The sequence below is a fragment of the Schistocerca americana genome, chromosome 3, assembly GCF_021461395.2.
Source record: "Schistocerca americana isolate TAMUIC-IGC-003095 chromosome 3, iqSchAmer2.1, whole genome shotgun sequence".
NCBI classification, from domain to species: Eukaryota; Metazoa; Arthropoda; class Insecta; order Orthoptera; family Acrididae; genus Schistocerca; species Schistocerca americana.
Genome location: NC_060121.1, coordinates 410,180,044 through 410,200,600, shown reverse-complemented (window position 1 = coordinate 410,200,600; position 20,557 = coordinate 410,180,044). Strand labels below are relative to the sequence as shown.

Sequence of the window (20,557 nt, the reverse complement as noted above, 5' to 3'; positions counted from 1 at the left end):
TCCTAGTGAGTGGAGCCGAAGAAAACTTATGCTTCTCCGGCTCAGAAGTGGGGACTGATAACCCAGAATGGTTGAGGTGGTGTTGCTCCTGAAGTAGGTGGTGCGGGAGCAAAAGGGAGGGAAGTGTCCCCAACTGTCAAGGGGGCAGGTGCAGTCTTTCGGTTCTGAGAAGCGACAGGAATGCGAGGAACTGATGGGGAGACAACTGTTTTCGTAGTGGCAGCATAAGAGGTGGTCATAGCCACAGGATGTACGCACTCAAATTTCCTCTTAGCCTCAGTGTACGTCAGTCCACCACATTAGGCATCTGATCTGGTCATTGAGAGAAAGAGTTCAGGCTGGGTATGGACAATACGCAGACAACAGAAATGCACGACACACTTCGGTTACAGAAAACTGGAAGCAACAAGTGGGTGCCCAGGACTGCACCTTCTGTACGGCATCCTATAACCAGTGTTCAGCGACATCCATAGTTGCAGATCAACTGTAGATGCAAAAGTCATCAGTGAACAGGGAGGGTGACACTGTAGACCCCACAGCTGCAGATAGACCATTGATAACCACTAGAAAAGGGGGACCCCATTCTATTGTACATGGGGAGCACTGCGGGAACACCAGCTTGAACCCGGAAAGTACAGTGAGACAAGAAGCTTGGGACAAGCACTGGGAGCTGGCTATAGAGACAGTGATTGTTGAGGGTAATGAGGATGTGGTGTCATAAGCTCTGAGCAAGTTGAAGATGACAGCGGTAATACGTTGATGGTGGGCAAAAGCTGACTGAACAGCAGACTCCAGGCAGACCATATTGTCAGCAACAGAATGGCCTTGGTGAAAACCAGCTTGGGACAGAGTCGAAAGACCCCAAGACTCAAGTTACCAACACAGCTGTTGTTTCACCATAGTTTCGAGCAACTTGCAGAGAACATTAGTAAGACTAATTGGGAGACAGCTGAGCAGCTCAATGGGATGTTCATCCGGTTTCGGTACTGGAGTGATCACGACCAATTGAGATGAAGATTCACTCTCACTCCAGACAGTTGAAAAATGGCAAGGCTATGACTTTGCTAATCCACGGATAAGAATTTGGGCATTTGGCTGCATATGTGGATGTGGCCCAGCTCTGGACTGTGTCAGGACAAAGGGATAGGCAGTGAGGAATTCGCACTCACTGGACAGAGCATTATATAGCTGTAGGTGACATGTAGTAAACAGTAAAGGAAGTCACTTCACCTGCTATTTAAGGACACAAAATGCAAGCTGTTAATTCTCAGGTGCAGGTTTTGAGCATACTGAAAAGCAAAATGTTCAGCAACAGAGTCTGGATCAGTGTAGACTTCACCATCCACAGAGAAATCAAATTTTTGCACAAACCAGTGAAGGAGGGGTACATTGTCCAACAGCAGTAACATAACTGCTCCCGGCATTTCTGTTTCTGTCACTTTATGAGATGACAGACCTTGGCACAGAAGGCAATGAGTGCTTCAAGATTCTATCTTCTGATGGGGGGATCCCAAGGAAGAGGGAACCACTGAGTCAATTGCCAATAGAATAGTTGCAGTTGTACTCTGAATCACATCAATTCTTCCATGAGGCAGGGTGCAAAGGATGACGGCAGTGCTGAAAGCATTCCAATCAGCTTTGGAGAGTATCCATCTGGGTGGGGGCCCAGGCGTGTGATTCTGAGGAAGGGTCAAAACAATCAGAAAAACGATCACTGTCACACAGATCATGGTGGACTCTTCAGTGATGGGATGGGAGAAGACCTGGGCTATATATGGAAAGGTCAAGACCCATATCCCACACTGAAGTGTGTGGGAACACCAGCATTCAAGAGGCAATGATTGAACTCTGCAAGCAAGTTTCTGACAGCTTACTGTGAACAGTAGCCACAGTTGCATTCCATAAAGGGTTGTGGGGATTGAAGTCTTCCAGTATTAGGAAGGGCGGCGGGCACTGAGAAAACAGTGCAGACAATGCATTCTGATTCACTTCATCATTGGCAGGGAGATACAGACTGCAGATGGTGAATTCCTCAGATGTCTACACACGAATTACCACAGCCTCCAAGGGCATGTTGAGTGGCACACACTTGCTGTAGACGGAGTCAAGAACATATGTGCAAACATCACCCGGCACTCTTTCATGGTCAGTGTGATTCTTAAAATAGTTCCATTAGCCATGGAGGTTCCACATTGCTTGGAAACAAGTTTCCTGGCGAGGACGGGGAAGGGGAGGGGGGGGGGGGGCACAGGTGAAATGCACAAAGACATTGTAGCTGTCATGTGGCAGAGAAAACCTCTACAGTTCACTAGAGGATCACATTCTCAGTAACCTGTAGTGGATGCAAAGGGACCAAGGAGGCAGATCATGCCTCGGTGCTGCCATCTGGTATGAAGATACACCACCAACACACATTTGTTGCGAATCACGGTTCGAGGGAGGGGAGGGGGAGGTGTCCAGAGCAATTGGCGTCACCCCAGTAACAGTCTCAAGGATACAGAGGTGGAACAACATGAGGGGTCTGACAGGAGGGGGTCCATCAAAATCTCCCTATTTAAGCGAGGACTTTTCTTGTCCTTAGACGATTATTACTCCTGTGAGGGCTAGTCTGCACCTGATTCTAGGACAGTGGAGGAACACAAAGTCCTACAACCTGCAACTCCTTCAGCCACTGGCTGGCATCTGATAGCAGGACAGCTGAGTTTTGGCAGGGGGTGTCCCAACAAATCCCTCTCTGGATATGTCTGCTGAAGGAGGACATTACTTCTCCACGTGGGGTTGTGGACTGGTATCCTCAATGGACAGAGATTTGACACTCCAAAAAGGGGTGTTGGGGACAACATCCAACCACCAAGGAAGCGGCTGTATTTGAGTGGCCTCAATGGCCGGATGAAGACATGGAGGATGCTGGCATGGTCACTAAAGAGGGCATCGTCATCGTAGCGTAGCGTACAACATTGTCTTATGTACAGGATGTAGGCGATTGCATTTCTTCTTGTCCTCCTGATATGCGAGACAGTCTAGGGACTTGTATTCCTCGTTTTCTTTCTCGCTTGAAAATGGTGCAGTCTGGTGAAACCCCCCCACAGTTGATACACATGGGGGGAGTGGCACAAGGAATGTTCATGCACAACTGACAGCCACAATTCCTACAGAACGGTTTGGCATTGCAAGCATATATGCAAATCGCTTGCACTCGTAGCATCGCATGCTAAGATGAATATACAGCTTGACCTTTACAGGAAGTCACCTTCGAAGGCCAAGACTGGTCTGTAAAAGAAGATCTCAGTGAAAAATGATACCCTGCAACATGGGAGTTATAGTGACAGGAATGTCACCCAGCTTGTTGCATGCAAGCAGCACCCGCAACTGAGCAGGGGGAGACATATTAAACAGAATGGACTCACTTTTCATTTTGAACTCACTCCCACTTCCCCAACTTGTCCCTGATGCACTCCACAAACAACAATGGGTTTGTAGTCAAAATGGAGTCCCTGTTCATCCTAAAACAAACCAAGCTTTGTGTGTGTGTGTGTGTGTGTGTGTGTGTGTGTGTGTGTTTTTTTTTTTTTTGGGGGGGGGGGGGGAGGCACAATTCTTTTGTCTTGTCTCTGAGCCTTTGCCCCTATCATGGCATAGTCAGGGAAGGGAACCTTTTGTGGTCTTACCTCTCCACATTGTCTTAGCTCCAGAAGACACTGCTGGTTACTTTACGTGCAAATCTCCTGCCATGGGATCAACCACTCCAAACGATTACCCTACCAACGGCACCACCCACCCACAGCAACAATACCCAGGCCAGTAAACTGTTGCCTGTAGTCCCTGTGCCCCAGCCATGACGGGCATATACTCCTTTGCTTGCTTGTGGAATTTTCAACTCAGGCACCAATAATAAGATTCCTGTGTGGTCAGGGGGCTACCACCGTGCAAGTACTTGATCCCCAACCCCCATCGCAACAGAATGGCTACCGTGCTTGGTTTTGAGCGGCACAAAGGTGGAATACACGCTGTATTCGGCAACCTTCAATGCATGTACCGCACTTCTGTAAAATTTAGAAAAATTGCAGCTAGTCAACCCCAACATAAGGACCATACAATTAATAACGAAAAGTTGTAGAAGGCTGGAAGATAAGACAATGTGTCTAAAACACAATTCAGATACAAGCACAATCAGCACCAAGAAAACCAGCCAATGGAAAAAAATAAATAAAAAAAGAATACGAGAGAAATAAACTTGCAGCACAGAAAGTGAAGTAGTGCTGCAAGGTCTGGGCCCTTGTGGTGGTCAACCAGGTACTCACAAGAGAGATGTGAGCCCTCTGGGGGTGGTTGGTTTATGGTATTGAAGGGACCAGACGGCTACGGTCATCAGTCCCTTTTTCCAAAACTCCAAACACCCACACAGAATAAAAACAAACAATGGAGATGACAACAGACGACACAGGACAAGAAAGACTCAGACAGAAGTAACTAAAATCACACACAGTGTGACAGTGGTTGGCTGACCATAGAGGCAAAAAAGGAAAAGCCAACCACCTAGAAACACACTAAAAAAAATAACCCAGTCTAAAATCGTAGGTCAAGGGCCAGAAAAAAAAAAAAAAAAAAAAAAAAAAAAAAAAAAAAAAAAAAAAAAAAAAAAACCACACCACTCAGATTAAGAGATAAAAGCCCCCTGCCCACATAAAATGCAAAACTAAGCCTACCATGGCAGTGTCACCTGTTAAAAGTGCAGGGAGCGTATCAGACAGCGCTAACGTCTGCCTGAGCACAGCTAAAAGGGGACAGGCCAACAAAATGTGGACCACCGTCAAAGCGGATCCACAGTGACATAGAGGTGGGTCCTCACGGCGCAGTACGTGGCTGTGCGTAGTCCGGGTGTGCCCAATGCGCAGCTGGCAGAGGACAACAGACTCCTTGCGAGAGACCCGCAAGGAGAAGCGCCACGCACTGGTAGCCTCCTTGATGGCCCGAAGTTTGTTTGGTGAAAGCAGGGTGCGCCATTCTTCACCCCAGGTGCGAAGGACATTCTGCCGCAAAACTGCTCTGAGGTCACTCTCCAAAAGCCCAATCGATAAGGCTGGTGCACCAACAGCCTGTTTGGCCAGCATGTCAACACGTTCATTGACCGGGATGCCGACATGACCTGGGATCCACACAAAGACCACAGAGCGGCCGCAATGGGCAAGAGTACGGAGGGACTCCTGGATAGCCGTCACCAGACGAGAGTGAGGGAAACACTGGCCGATAGCTCGTAAGCCGCACAGGGAGTCGCTACAGATAACAAAGGAGCACCTGAGCAGGAGTGGATATACTCTAGGCCACGAGAGATGGCGACCAGCTCAGCAGTGAAAATGCTGCAGCCAGCCGGCAATGAATGTTGTTCATAATGGCCCCCTAGAGTGAGAGCATAACCGACACTACCAGCACAACCATCGAACCGTCAGTGTAGACAACTGATACGTGGCAAGGATGGAAAGAAAGCGGCGGCGGAAGGCCTCAGGAGGGACAAAGTCCTTCGGGCCCTGTGCCAATTCGAGCCGAAGACATGGGCAGGGCACACCACGGGGGTGTACGCAGAGGGGTCTGAAAAAGAGTTGGAAGAGGGAAAACTCCAAGCTTGGAGAGAAGCTCTCGGATGCGAACTGCGATCGTACAACCCGACCGGGGCTGATGTTCCACGAGATGGACGACAGACTGAGGGAACAGGAGACGATAATTCGGATGCCCAGGCAAGCTACAAACGTGTGTAGCATAAGAGGCCAGTAAATGTTGGTGCCGAAACTGCAGTGGAGGGACACTTGCCTCCACAAGTATGCTGTTCACAGGGCTGGTCCGGAAAGCTCCAGTGGCAAGTCGGATCCCGCTGTGAGGGATGGGGTCCAGCACCTGCAATGCAGAAGGGGATGCTGAACCATAAGCCAGGCTCCCATAATCCAGACGGGACTGAATTAACGCCTGATAGAGCTGTAAGAGGGTAGATGGGTCGGCTCCCCAGCTGGTGTGGCTCAAGCAACGCAGATCATTAAGATGCCGCCAACACATCTGTTTAAGCTGCCGAATGTGAGGGAGCCCAGTCAACCGGGCATCAAAAACCACACCCAAAAACCAATGGGTCTCCACCACACCAAGAGGTTCGCCGTCAAGATAAAGCTGTGGCTCATGGCAAACAGTGCGTCGCCAGCAGAAATGCATAGTGCAGGTCTTGGCAGCCGAAAACTGGAAGTCACGCGCTACAGCCCAAGACTGCACCTAGCAGATAGCACCCTGCACCTGACGTTCAGCAGCTGCAATGCCAATGGAGTTATAGTAGAGGCAGAAGTTGTCAGCATACAAGGAAGCTGAGACAGACGTTCCCAACCGCAGCGATCCCATTAATTGCAATTAAAAACAGACAGACACTTAAGACAGAGCCCTGCGGTACCCCGTTCTCCTGAACTCGGGAGGGGGGACTATGGGAGGCCACAACTTGCACACGGAAGGTACGATGCGACAGAAAATTTCGTATGAAAATCGACAGTGGACCCCGAAGACCCCAACCATGAAGCGTAGAGAGGATGTAATGTCGCCGTGTCGTATTGTATGCCTTCTGCATGTCAAAAAAGACAGCGACTAGGTGCTGACGGCGGGCAGAGGCCGTATTGATGGCAGACTCCAGGCTCACCAGATTATCGGCGGCAGAGCGGCCCTTACGTAACCCACCCTGAGATGGAGCCAGAAGGCCCCGAAATTCGAGTACCCAACTCAACCGCCGACTCACCATGCATTCGAGCAACTTGCAAAGAATGTTGGTGAGGCTAATGGGGCGGTAGCTGTCCACCTCCAGTGGGTTCTTGCCAGGTTTTAGAACAGGGATGACGATGCTTTTCCGCCACTGCAACGGGAATTCACCCTCGACCCAGATACGGTTGTAGACAGTGGATGCGATCTGGCCCGGGAGCCGTATCAGTGCAAGTGGCTAAGGCACTTTGGAATTCCCACTAACTGAACAGAACAGTGTGGGATTCAGGGTGGCGCGTGTGAAATGAAAGGCTCCGGCATTTCAACGGCTCTTACAGGGAGCGGAAGGCCAGTGGGTAATTCGCAGAAGCAGAACTCTGAGCAAAATGCTCTGCTAAGCGGTTGGCAATTGTGTCGGGGTCAGTACAAACTGCTCCATTCAGTGAAAGCGCAGGGACACTGACGGGGGCCCGATAGCCATAGAGTCGCCTAATCTTAGCCCACACCTACGATGGGGAGGTACGGAGACCAATGGTGGAGACATACTGTTCCCAGCACTCCTGCTTGTGTTGGCGAATGATGCGGCGGGCCCGCGCACGGAGCCATTTAAAGGCAATGAGGTGTTGTAATGAGGGATGCCGCTTGTGATGCTGGAGCGCCCGCCTGCGATCTTTAATCACCTCAGCGATCTTGGGCGACCACCAGGGCACAGTCCTCCGCCGAGGGGACCCAGAAGAACAGGGAATGGCAGATTCTGCTGCATTAACGATGCTGGTGGTGACTGAGTGAACCACGGCATCAATGGCGTCATTGGAAAGAGGCTCAATACTGGCAATGGAGCAGAACAAGTCCCAGTCAGCCTTATTCATAGCCCATCTGTAGGTGCACCTAGAAGAGGGACGCTGTGGCAGTGACAGAAAGATCGGAAAGTGGTCATTACCGCACAAGTCGTCGTGCACACTCCATTGGACAGACGGTAACAGGCTAGGGCTCCAGATTGAAAGGTCGATGGCTGAGTACGTGCCATGCACCACACTGAAATGTGTGAAGGCACCATCATTTAAGAGGGAGAGGCCGAGTTGTGCCAATACATGCTCAACAGATCTGCCTCTGCCTGTTGCCACTGATCCACCCCACAGAGGGTTATGGGCGTTGAAGTCGCCCAGTAACAGAAAAGGTGGTGGCAATTGGGCTACCAGCACAGCCAGGACATGCTGCGGGCCATCACCATCTGGTGGAAGATACAGACTGCAGACAGTAAGAGCCTGAGGCGTTCACACCCGAACAGCGACAGCCTCTAAAGGTGTTTGGAGAGGAACAGACTCGCTGTGAAGGGAGTGAAGGACGTAGATGAAGACACCACCAGAGACCCTGTCGTAAGCTGCCCGGTTCCTATAATAACCCCGATAGCCACGGAGGGTGAGGGTTCGCATCACCGGAAACCAAGTTTCTTGAAGAGCGATGCAGAGGAAAGGGTGAAGACTGAGAAGTTGTCGGAGCTCAGCAAGATGGTGGATAAAACCGCTGCAGTTACACTGGAGGATGACATTATCCATGGCCGAGAAAAGCATGAAGGGACTGGGGAGGTAGATTACGCCACCTGGTCACCTGCTGCCACCGACTAGTACCTGTGCAACTGCTATCCATTGCGTCTGAAGGACCGGCGAGATCCAGGTCCTCAGCGGATACCAAATCTTGACCTCATCCTCAGATGCAGAGCTTGAAGATTGCGAAGGGGTGGGTGCCACCGCGAGTTCCTTGGTCTTAGTGTTCTTCTTCTTGGCTTTCTCACGCTGCTCCTTGGGTTTCACTGGCTGGGAGCACTTCACCGATTCAGTCTCCGGGACAGAGGAGGATTGCGAAGCCCTATGACCAGCTGGTTGTGGGCACTTATGCCACTGTTGGGCGTCAACCTTCCCACCTGTGGAAGCCTGGGAAGTGAGGCACCCAAGGGACCCCTTGCGAACGAAAGAAGCAGAAGTTGGACGCTTCTCTGGCTTAGAAACGGGGACGGACGTCCCCGATGGGTGGGGGTGGGAGGGTGTGTTGCTCCCGAAGTAGGCGGTGCAGGAGCAACAGGGGGGGGGGGGGGGGGGGGGAATAGTGCCCCCTACGGGCAATGGGGCAGGTGTTGTATGGTTCAGCGATCAGACTGGAATTCGCGAAACAGATGGGGCTAACACAGTTTTCGTTGCAGCGGCATATGAGGAAGTCATTTGCACAGGATGCAGTCGTTCATATTTCCTCTTATCCTCAGTACAGGGCAGTTGGTCCAGGGTCTTATATTCCACGATTTTGCGCTCTTTCTGTAAGATCCTGCAGTCTGGCGAGCGAGGTGAATGATGCTCTCTGCAGTTGACACAGATGGGAGGCGGGGCACATGGAGTATTGGGATGTGATGGGCGTCCGCAATCTCGACATGCGAGGCTGGAAGTACAGTGGGAAGCCATATGGCCAAACTTCCAGCACTTAAAGCACCGCATCAGGGGGAGGGATATAGGGCTTGACATCACACCGGCAGACCATCACCTTGACCTTCTCCGGTAATGTATCACCCTCAAAGGCAAAGATGAAGGCACCGGTAAAAACCTGATTATCCTTCGGACCCCAATGAACGCGCGGAATGAAATGAACAGCTCGGCGCTCTAAGTTGGCGTGCAGCTCGTCATCAGACTCCAAAAGTAGGTCCCTATGGAAAATAATACCCTGGACCATATTTAAACTCTTATGTGGCGTGATGGTAATGTTAACTCCCCCCGACTTGTCACAAGCAAGTAACATTCGTGACTGGGCAGAGGATGCTGTTTTTATCGAAACTGACCCGGAGTGCATTTTGGACAAGTCCTCCACCTCCCCAAACTTATCCTCTAAATGCTCTACGAAGAATTGAGGCTTTGTCGACATGAATAACTCCCCATCAGCTCTCTTACAAACTAGGAACTAGGGCGAATAAGGGTCACTGCCATCCTGAGACTTACGGTGTGGCAGGGAAGGGAACATTTTGGGATCGTATTTTTGACCGTTGAATTGAGCCCGAGAATGCACAGAGACTGCTGGTGGCTGGCAACAAGCGAGAGATGATGTACCATGCTTCATTGTGGGTCATCCGCCCTGATGCCACCTACTCCGACCCACGGGCACCATCCAGCCTCAGCAAGGGCCACCTGGCAGGATGGCCATTGTCGGGAGTCCCGATACCCCAGGAAGATAGGTATCTAATCCTTGGCAAGCGTGGGGAGTTAACAGCGCAGGCATCAACGGACTGGCTACCGTGCTGGATATTAGGTGCAAGAATGTCCAAGGTTGTCGTCTCTGCAAAACGCAACACTGCACAGTACACAGTGGTAATTGCACCCAGGAACGTATCCTCGCCCAAGAGATGGAAAACGAGCAAGACAGCATTGCAACGACGAGGAAGCCGGCTAAAGTTCTCGATGCACGATGCATACAATGCACCATGTAAGGCGCCCTTCCCCAATTGGCTTGCTCTTCAGAAGAATTTGGAAAAATGGAGGTCAAACCCGAGAGGGGACCATCACATAAAGCCGAAAATTTTGAAACACTTTTTAGTCGCCTCTTACGACAGGCAGGAATACTGCGGGCCTATTCTTACCCCTGAACCCCCAGGGGTTGAAAAACAAAGAGTAATGTCTGAGTGAAACAGTACGTGGAGACAAAGCCAGTCATAAGGAGTTGATTGGACAAGGCAGAAAGTTTATAGGCATTAAGTGTGCAAAAAATAAATTCAATCAGCGGATACACTGTTTCAATGTCTGAAGCAGGCTGTTTTCTTCACCTGCAACAGCATGTCTGCCTTTACGAATGCAGAGGAAAACAACCTCCTTCCAAGGCTGGTGAACTACACCTGTTAATGGGACTTGGTTGCTGTTAAAAAAATAAAGACACACACACGGTCCAGCCACATTTATGTGACCATTCGACGTCAGTGTGCAATAACCACTCTCAGACGGCAGGTGGCAGCACTAGCAGTGGAAGGTATATAAAACATGTCAGGGAATGTGGAAAACATTGGAGCTGTTGCCTTAATGGGGAAAGGAAGCAGTTAATCTACCGTCTGAAAGGACACAATCATCAGCTTTCAGGCCACGGGTGAAAGCATTTCCACAAAAGTTAAGTCTGTGAACTGTTCGTGTGCCACCATGGTTAAAGTGTACAGTGCAAGGTAAAACTGGTGCTGAGGCAACTATTCTGCACCACAGGCCACTGATGAGAGGTGTGGACGACTGATGACAGGCATGCTGACAGCTGGTCACTGACGATGAAGGCAGGAATTTGCACATGAATACAACCACTGGAAATCCATTATGTGGAGACATGTTGCTTTTTCAGATAAGTCACATTTTATGCTCCTTCTGACAGATAGCCATTAGCTGGAACGGGGTAAAACATCTGAAAGCAAACATTCTACAACAATCACCAGAAGGTTCCAGGCCAGAGAAGAGAGTGTTATTGTCTGGGGAATGTTTTCGTGGCATTCCCTGGGTAATCTCTATAATCACTCTGGAAGGCACAAGGGATCAACACGAGTATCCATCTATCCTTAGGGACCATGTCCACTCCTATGCGCAGTTTATTTTTCCTTGGCATAGCGGCATCTAACAGCAGGACAATGTAACGTGTCACACGGCTCGCAGGGTACTCGCCTGGCCACCGACCTATGGGACCACCTGAATCCAGCTGTTCGCACCAAGGATCCTCAACTGAGAAACCTAGCACACCTATACATGGCATTGGAGTCAGCATGGCTCCACATCCCTGTTACCCTCCAGAATCTCTGACAATATTTCTGCATGAGTAGAAGAACATGGATGAGGCGAGAGGAAAGAAGAGGGATGCCACATGGTGTAATTTTACACAGTGTAAAATTTAATCATTGTTAAATCTTGGTTTAAGTATCATTACAGAAGGTTGTACACTTGGAATAGACCGGGAAATGTAGGAAGGTTTCAGATGGATGCTGGTACGGTAGTGGTTTCGAAAACAGGTTTTGGATTGAAGAACATTTCCAGAGGCAACTGTTGACTATGGTCATAATTTATTGGTTATGAATTACAGATTAAAACTCAAAAAAATATAGGAAAATAGAGAAATTAGACTTTAGGAATACAGCGGATGATGAATGGGTAGATTTGAGAGATGAAATAGTGAAGAAAGCAGATGATCAAATGGCAAAAAGATAAGGCTAAATAGAAATCCCTGGATACCATATGAAATTTTGTATTCAACAGACAAAAGGAGGAATATAAAAATGCAATACACAAAGCAGACAAAAGGGAATAGACATTCTTAAAAAATGAGATTGACTGGAAGAGCAAAATGGCTATGTGGAAAGGACAGAGGAGAAACACAGATCTGCAGACGCATGCCTTACTTTTGTGTTAATAGATGCTGTTAGTAAGAAAATTAAACAAACCTTTGGAGAAGAAAGGATACAATTGCATGAAAATCAAGAGGTCATGTGGTTACCAAGCAAAGAAGGGCCAAGTAAAACGGGAAGACATATACAGAGTGTTCAATTTGCACTGAAGACACAAAAACGACTCTAAACCTACACATTGGATAAAAAAGTTACAATTCCAATTTGTCTGTCTCAGAAGAGGACATCTAATGATACCACACTTGACGCACCACCCCACTCCGTATGCGGGTGGAAACTTTGAAATGTTCAGTATGAAACCCCGTATTTTATTGCAGATTACTATTTTATAGTAAAATCTACATACATTTTGCTGAAGCATTTTCTTCATTTTGCCAAAGATGGTACTGCAATCAGAGGAATAGAAATGGGTACATAATTGTAATTTACAACACGGTACTTCCCCTTTGCAACAAATGCAAACGACCCCCATGTTCTTTGCTGAGGTACCATTTTCCAATAAGTCTACACTCACAAACCACTGCACGTTTGGCATAACATCCCCATTGGTTATGGAAAGCTGATCATTGACTTTTGTCAGTTAACATGCGGTATGGCGTGATGGAGAACAATCTCAATGGTCTGTATTTTATTGACAGCAGGCTGAATGGGCACAAATATCAAATGTTTTTGAAACAGGAACTACCAGTGCTACTGCAGGACGTTGGCCTGGACGTTCGACAGTGTATGTGCTTTCAGCATGATGGTTGCCCAGCACATTATGCAACTGAAGGCAGGAGGTATTACAGCCGGTTTACGCTGGTCGGTGGCTCAGTACAGGTGGCCCTATTAATTGGCCTGCATGGTCTTCAGTAAAATCATTTGAAAAGAGGATCACTAAGTGTATTGAAGTTGGAGGTACTAGGTTTGAATATTTTTATGAAGAAAATGCTCCAGACAAAACTTACACTATGTGATCAAATGCATCCAGACACCTGGCTGAAAACGACTTCCAAGTTCATGGCGCCCTCCATCCTTAATGCTGGAATTCAATATGATGTTGGCCCAGAGTTTGCCTTGATGACAGCATCCACTCTCACAGGCATATATTCAATCAGGTGCTGGAAGGTTTCTTGGGGAATGGCAGCTCATTCTTCACAGAGTGCTGCACTGAGGAGAGGTATCGATGTCAGTTGGTGAGGCCTGGCACAAAGTTGGTGTTCCAAAACATCCCAAGGTGTTCTACAGGATTCAGATCAGGGTTCTGTGCAGGCCAGTCCATTACAGGGATGTTACTGATGTGCAACCACTCTGCCACAGGCCATGCATTACGAACAGGTGCTCGATCATGTTATAAGATGCCATCACCATCCACGAATTGCTCTTCAACAGTGGGAAGCAAGAAGGTGCTTAAAACATCAATGTAGACCTGTGCTATGATAGTGCCACCCAAAACAAAGGGTGCAAGCCCGCTCGATGAAAAACACGACCACATCAATAACCCCACCGCCTTCAAATTTTACTGCTGCCACTACACACACCGGCAGATGACGTTCACCTGGCATTCGCCCATACCCACCCCCTGCCATCGGATCGCCACATCGTGTACTGTGATACGTCACTCTACACAACATTTTTCCATTGTTCAATCATCCAATGTTTACACTCCTTACACCAAGCGAAGTGTTGTTTGGCATTTACTGATGTGATGTGTGGCTTATGAGCAGCTGCTCGACCATGAAATCCAAGTTTTCTCACCTCCCACCTAACTGTCATAGTACTTGCAGTGGACCCTGATGCAGTCTGGAATTCCTGTGTGATGGTCTGTATAGATGTCTGCCTATTACACATTACGACCCTCTTCAACTGTCAGCGGTCTCTGTCAATCAACAGACGACGCCGGAATGTGCGCTTTTGTGCTGTACGTGTCCCTTCATGTTTCTACTTCACTATCACATCGGAAATAGTGGACTTATGGATGTTTAGGAGTGTGGAAATCTCACGTACATATGTGACACAAGTGAGACCCAATCACCTGATCACATTCGAAGCCCGTGAGTTCCGCAGAGTGCCCCATTCAGCTCTCTCACGATGTCTAACGACTACTGAGGTCGTTGATACGGAGTACTGGCAGCACAATGCACCTAATATGAAAAACATATGTTTTTGGGGGTGTCCGGATGCTTTTGATCACACAGTGTATGTAGATTTTGCATCTGCAATAAAAAAATGGAGGTTCCCATTGAATATTTCAAAGTTGCCCCCAGCCACCAACACATGGGGTGGGCTGAGGGGTCGAGTGTGGTACTATTTCAATAGGCTCTATTCTCTTCTGTTGTCGTCTGTTTCATTCCATACATGGCCACACTCCAGAAAAGACAAGCTAACATTTAAATCGAAATTCGATGTTAACACATTTCCCTTCTTCAGAAACATTTTCTGGTCACTGCCAGTCAAAACTTTATATCTTTTCCACTTCGGCCATTGTCTGTTATTTTGCTACCACAATAACAAAACTCATCTACTACTTTAAGTGTCTCATTTCCTAATCTAATTTCCTCGGCATCACCTGATTTAATTCTATTACATTGCTTTATTCTTGTTTTGCTTTTGATGATGTTCATTTTATATCCTCCTTTCAAGATAATGTGCTTTCTGTTCAATTTCTCTTCCAAGTCCTTTGCTGTCTCTGACATTACAATGTCATTGGGAAACCTCAAAGTTTTTATTTCTTCTCCCTGAACTTTAATTCCTACTCCTAATTTTCTTTGGCTTCCTTTACTGCCCGCTCAGTGTATAGACTGAATGACACTGGGTATAGGTTACAACCCTATCTCACTCCCTTCCCAACTAATGCTGGCCTTTTTTCCGCTTTAACTCTTAACCGATGCCTGGTCTCTGTACATAGCCTTTGGCTCCCTATATTTTATACCAACTACCCTCAGAATTTTGAACAGTGTATTACAGTCAACAGTGTTAAAAGCTTTTTTTTAATTTACAAATGCTGTAAACTTAATTTTGCCTTTCCTAAAGATGTATTTTACGAGAAGTCGTAAGTCAGTATTGCCTCACATGTTCCTAGATTTCTCTGGAATCCCATCATCTTCCCTGAGGTCAGCTTCCACCAGTTTTTCCAGTCCTCCGTAAAGAATTCTTGATAGTATTTTGCAACCATGACATACTAACCTGACAGTTCACTAATACAACTGTCAGCACCTGCTTTCTTTGGAATTGGAATTATTACAGCCTCCTTGATGTCAAGGGGTATTTTACCTGTCCAGATGGCTGCCTCTCCCCATACTGTCAGTAGTTCTGCCAAGAGTGTCGTCTACTCCCAGAGCCGTATTTCGACTCAGATCTTTCAGAGCTCTATAGTATTCTTCTCATATTTCATAGTTCCCATCTCATCGTCATTTACGCCCTCTTCCATTTCTATAACATTGCTTTCAAATTCATCTCCCTTCTTTCTACCCACTCCTTCCACCTTTCAGGTTTCCTTTCTTTGCTTGGTTTCTCATCCAAGCTCTTTAATTTTCCTGTAGGTGGTATCTCTCTTTCCCCTAGTGAAATATGCTTCTAAGTGTTTATATCTGTCCTCTAGCCATTACGCATTTTCTGTCACTCTCATTTTTTCGACATTTGTACTCCCTTTCACCTGCTTTATTTTTATATTCTCTCCTTTCCTTAATTAAATTCAGTATCTACTGTGATATTTTTGGTCCTCTGCTGCCTTAACTATTTCATCTCTCAAAACTAGCCATTTGTCTTCCACTATATTTCTCCTGTTCTAATCAATTGTTGCCTAATGCTACCTCAAACTCTAGAACAACCTCTCGCTTTTTCAACTTATTCAGGTACCATCTCCTTAATTTTCTACCATTTTGCAATTTATTCAGTTTTAATCCATAGCCCATTACCAAAAAGTCTGCATTGGACACTAGAGATGTCTTGCAGTTTCTTCTTTCATGATTTTTAAATCAAGTGTTAGCAAATATTAAATTATGCTCTATGTATAATTGTACAAGGTGGTTTCCCCTTTCATTCCCCTACTCCATATTCACCAACAAATTTTCTTTCTCTTCCTTTTCCTATTATAGAATTCCAGTTCCACACCACCCGTACAATTTGTCTCCTTAACTACCTAAATCATTTCTTTACCTTATATATTTCTTCCATCTCTTCATTATATGTGGAGTTAGTTGGCATACGAACTTGCAGTACTGGCATGATCTTACTGTCTTATCTCGCCTACAATAATGTGCTGTTCATAGCAGTCTACCCACACACCTATTTTCTTATTCATTATTAAACCTACTCCCACATAACCCCTATTTGATTTTGAACTTATAACCTTGTATTCACCTGACTATAAGTACTGTTCTTCCTACCACAAAACAAATTCCCAGTATATCAAAATTCAACCTAGCCATTTCCCTTTGTAAATTTTTGAACCTACCTGCTCCATTAAAGAATCTAATATTTCACACTACAGCCAATGGAACATTGGTTTTGTTACTCCTAATGATGACATCCTACCGAGTACTCCTGCACAAGAGATGAGAATGGGGGACTATTTTAGCCAAGTGGATGCAAACATTTTAACCACAGAGTAGAGCTGCATGCCTTAGGAAAAACTTATGGCTGCAGCTTCCCCTTGCTTTCATCCGTTTGCAGCACCAGCACAACAAGGCTATTATGGTTGATTTTAAACGTCCGGATCAGTTGATCATCCAGACTGTTGCCCCTGCAACTACTGACAAGACTGCTGGCCCCCCTTAAGCAACCATATTTTTCTCAACAGATACCTTTCCATTGTGGTTGCACCTACAGTAGGGTTATCTGTGTTGCTGGGGAAAGCAAACCACTCAACCAACAGCAAGGTCCATGGTTCATGTTCACCTAAAATCTCTAAAACAAAAAATTACCCCTATTATTCTATTTATTGTAAAACAAACTTAAATGAATCAAGATTTTCTTCTTGCTAGAGATGCAGCACTGAGAAAGTAATGTTGTAAATATTTTGTATACAGGAGTTACCATGGTTTCCTAGACACTTTAAAGCGTAAGGAATTGAAAAGAAAGGAAAAGGAGGAGGAATTCCCATGGGCCAGTAGCAGTAGGTGTTTTTATTGTCCCTAGGAATACCAGATGGAAGGGGGGAGTGAGGAAGGAGATAACAGTGTTGGAGATTTTTAGCTCAAAAGTATTTCTTTTAACGCTGAAGTTAACCTCAGTCAGATAACAAAATCTTCAGTGGCTAAACTGATGAGTCATTTTCAATAGCGAATTCTGAGCCAAAAACTGTGTAAAAATATGTAGGGACTCAACATTTCCATTAAACTCCTACCATGATACTGAAAACAAATATGCTTTATGTATTCAGTGTAAGGCTTTCATGTGGTTGCAAAGAAGGTCAAGCTGCACACAAAATTTCACCAATGAGTCAACACTGTGTGATCAAACAAGCTTAAGCAAAAAGTTGGCAGCACCACAGCATTTAGTTTGACCCTCACAGTGCTTTACTCCTGTTGGAGGTGTTTTACCATTTAAAGCCCATATTCTGAAGAGAACTAAACACTTTGGTGTTGACTCACAGAGACTATACCAATACCTATTCAGGACACTAATTTTCTCCCTTTGCAAATCACGAGACGTACCTAACATTTACTGCAGTATGTCAGGGCAGTAGCCCGAACATATGTAGATTTTTTTATCATCTTAGAAGTACTGAGATCAAATTCCATATGTCATGCTAAAAAGTTTTACTAATTGACTACCTCAAATAGAAGTTGAGCTTGGGGAACTTGTCCATGATGAACATGTGATCATTTTATTTAAGTGCATCTACTCACTATGAAGAGAGAAATATTATCTATTAATAAGATGTTACAGCAATCTATTTGGTAGAAATAGTCTGTCGAAGAACAGAAAGGCTACTTAATTCCAAATAGAACTGTCTGGATACAGGATCCCATAATTTTGAAGGCTTTCTTTCACAGATAAGCGGTAATAAAATGTTATGCTGGATGTCAAAGAGGTTTTAGTTACTGCTCTTATAAAAACAGACACACATAACAAAAAAAAGTTGAAGCAGAATGAAACATCATATTCTTCAGCATTTCCATGGGGTGGTCCTACTAGTAGTAATGTAATAAATGTGTGTGCACACAGAAAGAACAGAACCTCATGATCTCAACAAGTCATAAGGCAAGCACACTGAGTCACCACTTGCTCCCAATTTCTTTCATGGGACACGGACACATGTTCACGAACCTGGAGGGAGTGCAAGGGATATAACAGGGGACTAGTGTAGCAGGGGATACAACCCGTCGGCTTTGGACAATGACGTCACAAGTCGCCAAACGAGAAGCGATTCTTCTTAGTGTTGTAGCTCCCTTCAGTAGCTGATAAGTGTTTTTTGGCTTAAAAAAAAAATCTCACGAGATAGAATAAACAGATCCACTTTATTAAGCAATCAGTAAAAAAACGAAACTGAAACATAACAGCAAAAGCGACTTGTGACGTCATTGTCCAAAGCCGACAGGCTGTATCCCCTGCTACACTAGACCTTATAACAGCATGTTCGTGGTAGCCTATAGGAGTCACCAGCAAACGTCCTTTGCATGTGCTGTGATGCAGCGCAAAACTATTACATAGGTCATCTAGTGCAAACTGTGTATAATAAAAACAATATTGTACAACAGGGACTAGCTGAAAGAGGCAATGCAGTTTTTAAGAAAATGAGCTCATACTCGGGAGATGAAGTACATATACACAAAACAAATGAAAATATGACTTTCAATAAAAACATAATATGTATATCTCCTAATTGTAGTGACAAATGCGCGTCACTTCATTTAAGCTACAAAATCAGTTGCAGCCTACGGTTCAAAAAATAAACGTTAAAGGAAATTTAACCTTTATTAATGTGAAGTTGTCAAAAATGTGAATTTGATTTTGAGCAGAAATGACTTCTTTCCTCAGTCACCAACCTAAAAAAAAAAGTTAGTCTCATACTCTCGGATCATTCCCGTAATACACGATTAGTGATCAATAATCTCACGATCAATTACACCGTGTCGTTCACAAAACCTGATCTTCATAGTCTCAGTCACTTTTCGTCGCCAAAACGAAAAAGTACAACTCCTGCACCGATTCTAATAATTTCCACAGCAGAAAGACCATTGTCATTTAATTTTCTAACGTAAACCTCATCCACAAAGCACCATTCAAAATTGCCTTCATTTTTATCCGTAATACTAAACAAAAATATCGGCAACACCTCGGGTAATATTTATTTTTTTGTCACTTTTAAATAAATAAACCATTTGTAATGTAAACAACCGTCAATACTAGGTCACCCTATTAGCGCTGATTGTATACTTCCCCCATTCTTTGCCACGCCGCAAGCCATGAGAACCTCAGTAATTGTATATACTTAAAAAGAAACAAACGAACTAATCCACGCAGAAACGACAAATTTATGCTCTACTTTTTACCATTAAATAATTCCAATCGTGTAATATCAATTCTGATACCTATCAAATAAGAAAAACAAGATAACACTGATTAAAATGCATAACAGTATCCCCCGGACTATGGCTTGCATGTTGCAATGTATGCTCTCGCGTCAGTAGCTTAATTAAACAACGATACCATAGGACATAAAAACTGTAATTTCACATCGCTTCACGAATCGACGTATTCACACCCGATAAAAACAAATTGTTTTCGCTGGAAGTAGGGGTCCTCCCCGGTCTGTCGTTTTTTGTTCGTAATTCCACTACGCAATTTCGAACCAAGTATTTCAACGAACGTGAAGATTTAACAAATTTCATACACAAGCTGCTAAAAACAGTACTTACAGTTCACCTAAACACGAATTATTGTTTACTCATAACGAACATCACATTTTACCAGCGACCATTGTGGCGCCAACTACACTCCATTCCCAACCTTATTACAAGGAAGACATACCAGTTCAGTATCCTCAAAGATGTTCAGTTAAAAACAGCTTCTTGTGCGCCTCCCACATGCAATGAAAATTACCATTGCTGCCTAAACGGCAGGTCACAGGTGGCAAATAGTGAACATTCCGTCAGATATGGTGGACAGCTGCGATACAGAATAAGCAGTCCCAGACCAAGGCAAAACAAAACCAGATCCACTCTGAGTCTGTCTTGTAGCAAGTGGCAAAGTAGTCAGCGTCTGTTCACCAGTGGTGCAGCTGAAATGTATATTCTGGCACTAATCCTTCCTATCTTATAACCCAGAGTTCACTCAATGACTCTATTCAGTCCCACCCGACTACAGGTAAAACCATCGTGGAGCATTTTGATAATCACAGTATTACTCCAGGTGTTCAATCTACCGCCAGTATTACTGGTAGGCCTACAACTGGTTTTTCGATTTCTGGGGTGGCCATATTAAAATGCATTGTGATTCAGTAGACGAAATCGG

The 20,557-nt window shown here is 45.6% G+C and overlaps 1 protein-coding gene across 1 annotated transcript in view; it reads right to left on the bottom strand.

Annotated features, from left to right (window-relative positions):
• The window catches only part of LOC124607059, a 33,911-nt gene extending 13,842 nt beyond the window's left edge, over window positions 1-20,069 (bottom strand). The window contains exon 1 of the mRNA XM_047139235.1: window positions 19,963-20,069. The gene's annotated coding sequence lies outside the window, so the exon portion shown is untranslated. The remainder of the gene's footprint in view (window positions 1-19,962) is intronic.
• Between the last annotated feature and the right edge of the window lie 488 nt (window positions 20,070-20,557).